Source organism: Globicephala melas, chromosome 2 (genome assembly GCF_963455315.2).
Source record: "Globicephala melas chromosome 2, mGloMel1.2, whole genome shotgun sequence".
Taxonomy (NCBI): Eukaryota; Metazoa; Chordata; class Mammalia; order Artiodactyla; family Delphinidae; genus Globicephala; species Globicephala melas.
In genome coordinates, this window is record NC_083315.2 from 103,420,033 (window position 1) to 103,429,458 (window position 9,426).

Sequence of the window (9,426 nt, forward strand, 5' to 3'; positions counted from 1 at the left end):
GGTACAGTAATCAAGACAGTATGGTACTGGCACAAAAACAGAAATATAGATCAATGGAACAGGATAGAAAGCCCACAGATAAACCCACGCAAATATGGTCACCTTATCTTTGATAAAGGAGGCAGGAGTGTACAGTGGAGAAAGGACAGCCTCTTCAATAAGTGGTGCTGGGAAAACCGGACAGGTACATGTAAAAATATGAGATTAGATCACTCCCTAACACCATACACAAAAATAAGCTCAAAATGGATTAAAGACCTAAATGTAAGGCCAGAAACTATCAAACTCTTCGAGGAAAACATAGGCAGAACACTCTATGACATAAATCACAGCAAGATCCTTTTTGACCCACCTCCTAGAGAAATGGAAATAAAAACAAAAATAAACAAATGGGACCTAATGAAACTTAAAAGCTTTTGCACAGCAAAGGAAACCGTAAACAAGACCAAAAGACAACCCTCAGAATGGGAGAAAATATTTGCAAATGAAGCAACTGACAAAGGATTAATCTCCAAAATATATAAGCAGCTCATGCAGCTCAATAACAAAAAACCAAACAACCCAATCCAAAAATGGGCAGAAGACCTAAATAGACATTTCTCCAAAGAAGATATACAGACCGCCAACAAACACATGAAAGAATGCTCAACATCATTAATAATTAGAGAAATGCAAATCAAAACTACAATGAGATATCATCTCACACCAGTCAGAATGGCCATCATCAAAAAATCTAGAAACAATAAATGCTGGAGAGGGTGTGGAGAAAAGGGAACCCTCTTGCACTGCTGGTGGGAATGTAAATTGATACAGCCACTGTGGAGAACAGTATGGAGGTTCCTTAAAAAACTACAAATAGAACTACCATATGACCCAGCAATCCCACTACTGGGCATATACCCTGAGAAAACCATAATTCAAAAAGAGTCATGTACCAAAATGTTCATTGCAGCTCTATTTACAATAGCCAGGAGATGGAAACAACCTACGTGTCCATCATTGGATGAATGGATAAAGAAGATGTGGCACATATATACAATGGAATATTACTCAGCCATAAAAAGAGACGAAATTGAGCTATTTGTAATGAGGTGGATAGACCTAGAGTCTGTCATACAGAGTGAAGTAAGTCAGAAAGAGAGAGACAAATACCGTATGCTAACACATATATATGGAATTTAAGAAAAAAAATGTCATGAAGAACCTAGGGGTAAGACGGGAATAAAGACACAGACCTACTAGAGAATGGACTTGAGGATATGGGGAGGGGGAAGGGTAAGCTGTGACAAAGCGAGAGAGAGGCATGGACATATATACACTACCAAACGTAAGGTAGATAGCTAGTGAGAAGCAGCCGCATAGCACAGGGAGATCAGCTCCGTGCTTTGTGACCACCTAGAGGGGTGGGATAGGGAGGGTGGGAGGGAGGGAGATGCAAGAGGGAGGAGATATGGAGATATATGTATGTGTATAGCTGATTCACTTTGTTATAAAGGAGAAACTAACACACCATTGTAAAGCAATTATACTCCAATAAAGATGCAAAAAAAAAAAAAAAAAGGACAAATTGATAAATGGGACTTCAACAAAAGTAAAAACCTGCTCTTCAAGGGGAATTCCCTGGTGGTCCAGTGGTTAGGATTTGGTGCTTTCACTGCCAGGGGTACACGGTGCGGCCAAAAAAAGAAAAGAAAAGAAACAAAACAGAACAAAAAAACACCTCTGCTCTTCAATAACCACTATTAAAAGACTGAAAAGACAAGCCAAAGACTGGGAATATATTTGATAGAGAAGTTTCTTCAGAATATATGAAGAACTCTCAAAATTCAAAATATGAAAAAAAAACAAAAAACCCAACCTAGTTAAAAATGGGCCAACGATTTTGACACTTCACGCACATTCATTTGCTTATATATAAGCACACGAATATGTGTTCATCATCATTAGTCATTAGGGAAATACAAATTAAACCACCATGAGAGGGGCTTCTCTGGTGGCACAGTGGTTAAGAATCCACCTTCCAATGCAGGGAACACAGGTTCGAGCCCTGGTCCCGGAAGATCCCATATGCTGTGGAGCAACAAAGCCCATGTGCCACAACTACTGAGCCTGCGCTCTAGAGTCCGAGAGCCACAACTACTAGAGCCCATGCTCCACAACCACTGAAACCCACACGCCTAGAGTCCGTGCTCCTCAACAAGAAAAGCCACCGCAATGAGAAGCCCACGCACCGTAATGAAGAGTAGCCCCTACTCAGCACAACTAGAGAAAGCCTGCTTGCAGAAACAAAGACCCAACACAGCCAAAAATAAATAAATTAAAACAACAACAACCACAAACCACAACGAGAACCACTACACACCTATTAGAATTAATCAAAATAAAAAGACTGAACATTCTGTGCTGACAATAATGTGGAGAACCTGGAAATCTCATACATTGCTTGTGGGAATGGAAAACGGTACAATTACTTTGGAAAAGTTTGGCAGCTTCTTCAAAAGTTAAACATATACCCCACATAGCTACTATTTGATCTAGCCATTCAGCTTCTAGGTATTTCCCCAAGGGAAAAGAAGGCATATGTCCAAACAAAGACTTGTACAGGAACATTTATAGCAGCTTTATTTGTTATAGCTCCAAACTGGAAACAACTCAAATGTCCATCAACAGATAGATGAATGGACAAATTGTGGTATATACATATGATAAAATACCACTCAGCAACAAAAATGAAAGAATTATTGATACATGCAAGAACATGGATGGATCTCAAAATCATTATGTTGAATGAAATAAGCCCGACAAAAAAAGTCTATGTGATTCTTGTATATAAAACTCCAGAAAATGCAAACTAATCTCTAGTGATAGAAAGTACGTGTGTTACCGGGGGAGAGAAGTGTGGGGAGGGTTGGGAGGGATGGTTTACAAAGGAGCATGCAGAAACTTTTGGGGATGATGGATATCTTCACTATCTTTCTTTCTTTTTTTTTTTTTTTGGTATGCGGGCCTCTCACTGTTGTGGCCTCTCCCGTTGCGGAGCACAGGCTCCGGACAGGCAGGCTCAGCGGCCGTGGCTCATGGGCCCAGCTGCTCCGCGGCATGTGGGATCTTCCCGGACTGGGGCACGAACCCGTGTCCCCTGCATCGGCAGGCGGACTCTCAACCACTGCGCCACCAGGGAAGCCCTTCACTATCTTTATTGTAGTGATGGCTTCAAGGCTTTATACATATGTCAAAACTTACCAAATTTGCATTTTAAATATATACAGTGGATTGTATGCCAATTCTATCTCAATAAAATTGTTTAAAAAGCTACTAATCTTATGTACAGTTAATTTCATTTGTTTCAGTCCTCAATTTTTAGGAGTTGCTTTTCAATTCTATTTTTGAATATGTAAAATAATTATATTTCTATAGACAAAATTATATAACAAGTTAAATTCAGGGAAGTCTTCCTTTCATATTTTTACTTCTATAATGTTCCCTTCCTATCTTCATAGGTAAATTTTTTTTGTAATTTCTGTTTTATCTTCTAGTGTTTCTTTTTGATATGCATTTATTAATATATCCCTCCCCCCCTTTTTTTGACCACAGCATGCGCCATCTTAGTTCCCCAACCAGGGATCAACCCTGTGCCCCCTGCAGTGGAAACGCGGGTTGTTAACCACTGGACCGCCAGGGAAGTCCCTATATTTCCCCTTTCTCAAACAAAGAATTGCACATTATGTAACCTTCTACACCTTTTATTTTCATTTAACAATAAATTTGCCTCATATTAGTGTATGAAGATCTTTCTCATTTCTTTTTATATGTGCATAATACTCAACTGTGATTTGTCACTGATAAACAGTTATCAATCTTTTGCTATTATAAATACTACTGCGAAGAATAACCTTGTTCATAAGTGATCTCATATTTTTGCCAGTGCATCTTTGAGACAGATTCCTCGAAGTGGGATTGCTGGGTTAAAGATAAATACATATGTAACTTTCCTAGACAGGGCCATGTTCACTACAGAGTGGTTACACTATTTGGCATTCTCACCAGCAATATATGAGTGTCTGTGGCTCCCTAAACTTGCCAACACAATATCTTATGAAATACTTGGATCAGCCAGTCTGAGAGATGGAAAGTAGTACTTTGATGGAGTTTCTGTTTGCTTATCCCACTAAAAGTGAGGTTGAATATCTTTTAATATGTTCAAGGGCCATTAAAAATTTTTTTTTCTATGAACTGTTTATGTCTTTTGCTCAAATTTCTATTGTCATCGGCTTTCTCTTTTTAGAAGTTATTTGTATAGTAAAGCTATTAGCCCTTTGTGATTTAAGTTGAAGATGTTATTCCCCAATTTGTCACTGTTTTTTTATTTCATTTGTAGTGGGCTTTTCTCTCTGTGTGTGTGTGTGAGAGAGAGAGAGAGAGAGAGAAAGAGAGAGAGAGTTTGGACATCTAAAAGGTCTTCTTTTATTTCTATGTAGTCAAGTTTATCAGTCTTTTCTTTTATTGCTTCTAGAATTTTGGATCATGGGAAGAGTTCCCCTAATCCTCAGTTGTAAAGGTGTTCACCCATGTTTTCTTCCAGTACTTGTATGTTTCATTTTACATTTAGATTTCCGATCCACTTGAAATTTATCTTGGTGAACAGTGTGAGATACAGACCCAATGTTATATTTTTCCAAATGGCTATCCAGTTTTCTCAACTCTTTATTAAAAAACTCAATCCTGGGAATTCCCTGGCAGTCCAGTGTTTAGGACTCCGCGCTTCTACCGCCAGGGGCTCAGGTTCCATCCCTGGTCAGCCCGCATCCCACTGGCTTTGCAGTGAGGCCAAAACGAAAACAAAAAAACCTCAATCCCACCCCGCCCCCACTGAATTCCTCACCTCTATCACAAATTAATAATTTCAACTGTACATGTTTCTATTTCTGGACTTTCTATTCTATTTTACTGGTCTGTATGTTTACCCATGCACCAATAGCACACTTTCTAAATTATAGAGACTTTATAATATGTTTTAATATTAGGTGTGGCTAGCTTCCCACCCCACATGACACTAAAAGATTTTCAGGGTTTTCCTGGATACTCTTGTTTGTTTGGATATTTTCCATATGAAAGTTATAATCAATTTGTTTAATTCTAGAAAGGCAACCTGTGTTTTTTGTTTGTTTTGGATCAAGTTAAATTTATAAATTAGGAAGAACTGACATCATTGGGATGTTGACTCTTCCTTTCCAACATTATGATGTTGACTTGTTATTTTATTTATGTTGACTTTTGTCTCTTTCAATAATGGTTTAAAATTTCCTTCATATATATTTCGTTAAGTTATTGCCTAAGTATTTTATCTTTATTTTTATTTTAAATAGTCTTCTGTCCTCTTACATCTTCTACCTGATTATTATTTGAATATGGAAAGGTTACTATATTTCTTTCTGTTAAGTTTATAACTTGTTACTTTACTAGATTTTCTTATTATTTACAGTAGTTTCTCGATTGATTCTCTCCGATTTTTCAACATACAATGATATAATCTGCTAAAAGAAGTGTTTTTATCTTATCCTTTTAAATTAGTGTTCCCATACCATGTTAAGTGGTAGTGGTAGTCTTGTCTCATTCTTGACTAGCAAGAATGACTCTAATGTTCCCTCATGTAAAAAACATGCGGGGGACTTCCCTGGTGGTCCAGTGGGTAAGACTTTGTGCTCCCAATGCAGGGGGCCCAGGTTCGATCCCTAGTCAGGGGACTAGATTCTGAATGCATGCCACAACTAAGAGTCCACATGCTGCAACTAAGGAGTCCGCATGCCGCAACTAAAAGATCCCACATGATGCAACAAAGATCCTGCGTGCCACAACTAAGACCTGGCAAAGCCAAAATAAATAAATAATAAGTAAATAAAATAAAAATAAAAAACATGCTGGATTTTGCATACACATACACAGACATCTTTTAATCATATTAAGGGAATATCTATTGATTCCTACTTCATTGAAAATTTAAATCAAAAATGGATGTAAATTATGACAAATGCTTTATTGGCAACTGTGGAGATTAGCGTATGATATTTCTTCTTAGAAATATTATTTAATATAATAAGTTACATTAATAGATTTCCTAATATTGAACAATCCTTTCGTTGTGTTTTTTTTTTTTTTTTTTTTTTTTTTTTTTTTTTTTTTTTTGCGGTACGCGGGCCTCTCACTGTTGTGCCCTCTCCCGTTGTGGAGCACAGGCTCTGGACGCGCAGGCTCAGCAGCCATGGCTCACGGGCCTAGCCGCTCCGCGGCATGTGGGATCTTCCCGGACCCGGGCACGAACCTGTGTCCCCTGCATCCGCAGGCAGACTCTCAACCACTGCGCCACCAGGGAAGCCCAATCCTTTCGTTTTTGTAGTGAACATCACTTGGTCATAATGTATACTTTTTAAAATATGTTGTTGGATTCTATTCTATTTTCTATCTTATTTAAGATTTTTGCACCAATATTCACAAGTGAGATTGTTCTGTAGTTTTCTTGTGTGTATGTGTGCAATCTTTATCATTTTTTTTTTTTTGCTAAGCTCATCTCATAAAATGTTTTTGTAAGTTTTCTTCTTTTTCTATGACCCAGAATGCTTAAGTAGAATTAAGATTATATTTAGGAAAACTATGCAATGGTTTGAGTTGTGGGCTGAACTAATCACTTTTTAATGGAACATCTTTTTAACCTGAAAGAACAAGTAACAAACAAACTATACTTATTCAGATTTGGGTATTTGGTAGACATTTTCTCAAAAATACACAAAATGAGCTTGTCACTTCAAGGAAAACAAGTGACTTAGTATTTATTGACAATGATAAAACTCAAATTTTCAGATGAAAATTAGAATTTTGGGAAACTTGTATCTGCAACTGTGAACCTGACAAGTTCCCAATACTCAAAGACTTTTCTGGTGAGATAGGTGTTGATACAAATAAAAGTGATTTTTAAATATTGTATAATGGAGTGTGTCAGTATTTAATATTGTATCATGAAATGTGTCAATGTGTTTAACTCAGTGAACCAATATTTTCCAAATGACCAATTTGGTCTAATGCAAAATGTTACACATTCATTGATATGGTGTCAGATCCCACGTTGCAGCTAGCTTTTAACAAACTCCCACTTCTTGAATTTTGGTTTAGTATCAAAGAAAAATGTTCACAAGTATCTAAATAAGCTATTAAAATACTACTCCCTTTTCCAGCTACGTATTTGAGTGAGTCCAGATCTTCACACACTTCAACCAAAACAGTACACTGTAACAGAGTGATTGCAGATGTGTGAATCCGGCTGCTTTCTATTAGGTCAGATAGTAAGAAATGATAAAGCTGTAAAACAAAAACAATACCCCTCTTCTCACTAAATTGTATTTATTTGGGAAAATATAGTTGTTTCCCATAGGTTATGTTAACATTTAATGGGTTTATTTTTATTGTTGTTTTCAAATGAATAAAAAATATTAAAATTTTTTTCAATCTTAATTGCTAATATGGTGAACATTGATAGATATAATACAATCCACAGAAACCAAAGCTCTGTAGGGAAGGGTGTCTTCAATACTTTTTTTTTTGGCTGTGTCACACAGCATCCAGGGATAGGGGATCTTATTTCCCTGACCAGGGATGGAACCTGTGTGCCGGCCATGGAAGCACACAGTCCTAACCACTGGACTGCCAGGGAATTCAATACTTCAATACTTTTTAAAAGGTAAAGGAGTTCTGAGACCAAGACGCTTGAGAACCATTACTTAGCAGCTTCCTCAGGAAAAGCTCATGTTCAGATTTTTCTGTCAGCAGCCTTTACACCTGAACACAGCATAAGGGGATATAAAATTCTTGGATCATATTTTCTTTTTGAGAATCTTGAAAATGCAGTTTCATTGTTTCTAGCATAAAATGATGCTGTAAAGAAGTCTGACGCCAGTCGAATTTCCTTTTCCTTATAAATGACTAGGACTTTTTGTCTGGATGCTCAAAGGGGTTTTTCCTTATCTTTAAAGACTAATTTAATAGTTTTACTAGAAAATGTTTTGGTTTAAACTGTTCTGGGTCAGTTTTATCCTAAACACTGTAGGCCTTTGCGATATGTAGACTTATTTCAGGAAAATTTTCTCAAAATTTTGTTTTAAATATTTGTTCTGATACATTGCTCTGGTTTTCCTTATGGGGATAAATGTGTGTGCTTGTTCTCTATATCTATCACTTTCTCTTGAAAATTTTTATCTTTCTTTTTAGAAAACCATTCTCCTTTCAGCCCTTAAATGTGCTTTTTTTTTATTTCTGAAAAAAGTTAAAAAATTTTTTTCCTGAGACTGGTTAGTTCTCATTTAATATGCGACTGTTCTCTACCCGTATCACTTTTTAGCTTTTCTATTTCTGATTTATGCTTTTCTTTCAAATCATCTATTATTTTATTTCCCTTAAAAATATTAGGTTAAAAAAAGAGAGAAGAAAAAATACTAAGTTAAAGTTTTCATCTGCTTTGTGACCACATTTTTCTAGTGTGTTACTGTCTGCTTGAACATTATTAAGTTTATTTTCACCTTGTTTCCATAGCATGTATGGGATTAGATCATATTTCTTATTTGTTCCCAATCTTAAATGAGGTAGATTTTCCCGGACTATTAAGAAAACGCAGTCTTGCCTCTCGGCCCCGCCCACGCCTCGCGCATGCTCTGGACCCCGCCCACTCCTGGGCCCCGCCCACGCCTCTCACACAGCGTCGCCGGCCACGCCCAGCCTCTTGCCTCTCGACGGTGCCAGGCTTGCTGTATATTTTCCCGCCATTTCCAGCTTTTCTTGAGAACTGATTGATTTCGGTGAGATCCGAGGCCTTTTGGGATCACTGCGGCCAAACAGGTAGGGCATGTAGTTAAAAAAGAGCTACTGCGGGCTTCCCTGGTGGCGCAGTGGTTGACAGTCCGCCTGCCGATGCAGGGGACATCCCCGGTCCGGGAAGATCCCACATGCCGCGGAGCGGCTGGGCCCGTGAGCCATGGCCGCTGAGCCTGCGCGTCCAGAGCCTGTGCTCCGCAACGGGAGAGGCCACAACAGTGAGAGGCCCGCGTACCGCAAAAAAAAAAAAAAAAAAGAGTTACTCGTAAATCTGAGACTCTGCTTAATCTCCATCACCCCTAGAAATCAGACGAGGCTTGCCCTCACAAATCCTGTTAACGGCCCTTCTTCTAAAGGGTTCATTTGGTCAACGCATTTGATTAAAATCGTTCTTGCTTCCCCTAAACAAACCAGGGCATATATTACTGTGACCTTTTCAGTAGTTCTTTAGACTCACTTTCTGGTAGAAGTTAGTGTATCTGTGAGCAACAAATAGGTATCTGAAGCTCATGCCTCTGTGTAATGTCTTTGCATTGAAACATTTATTCAGTAAGTTTTTATCGTGAATCT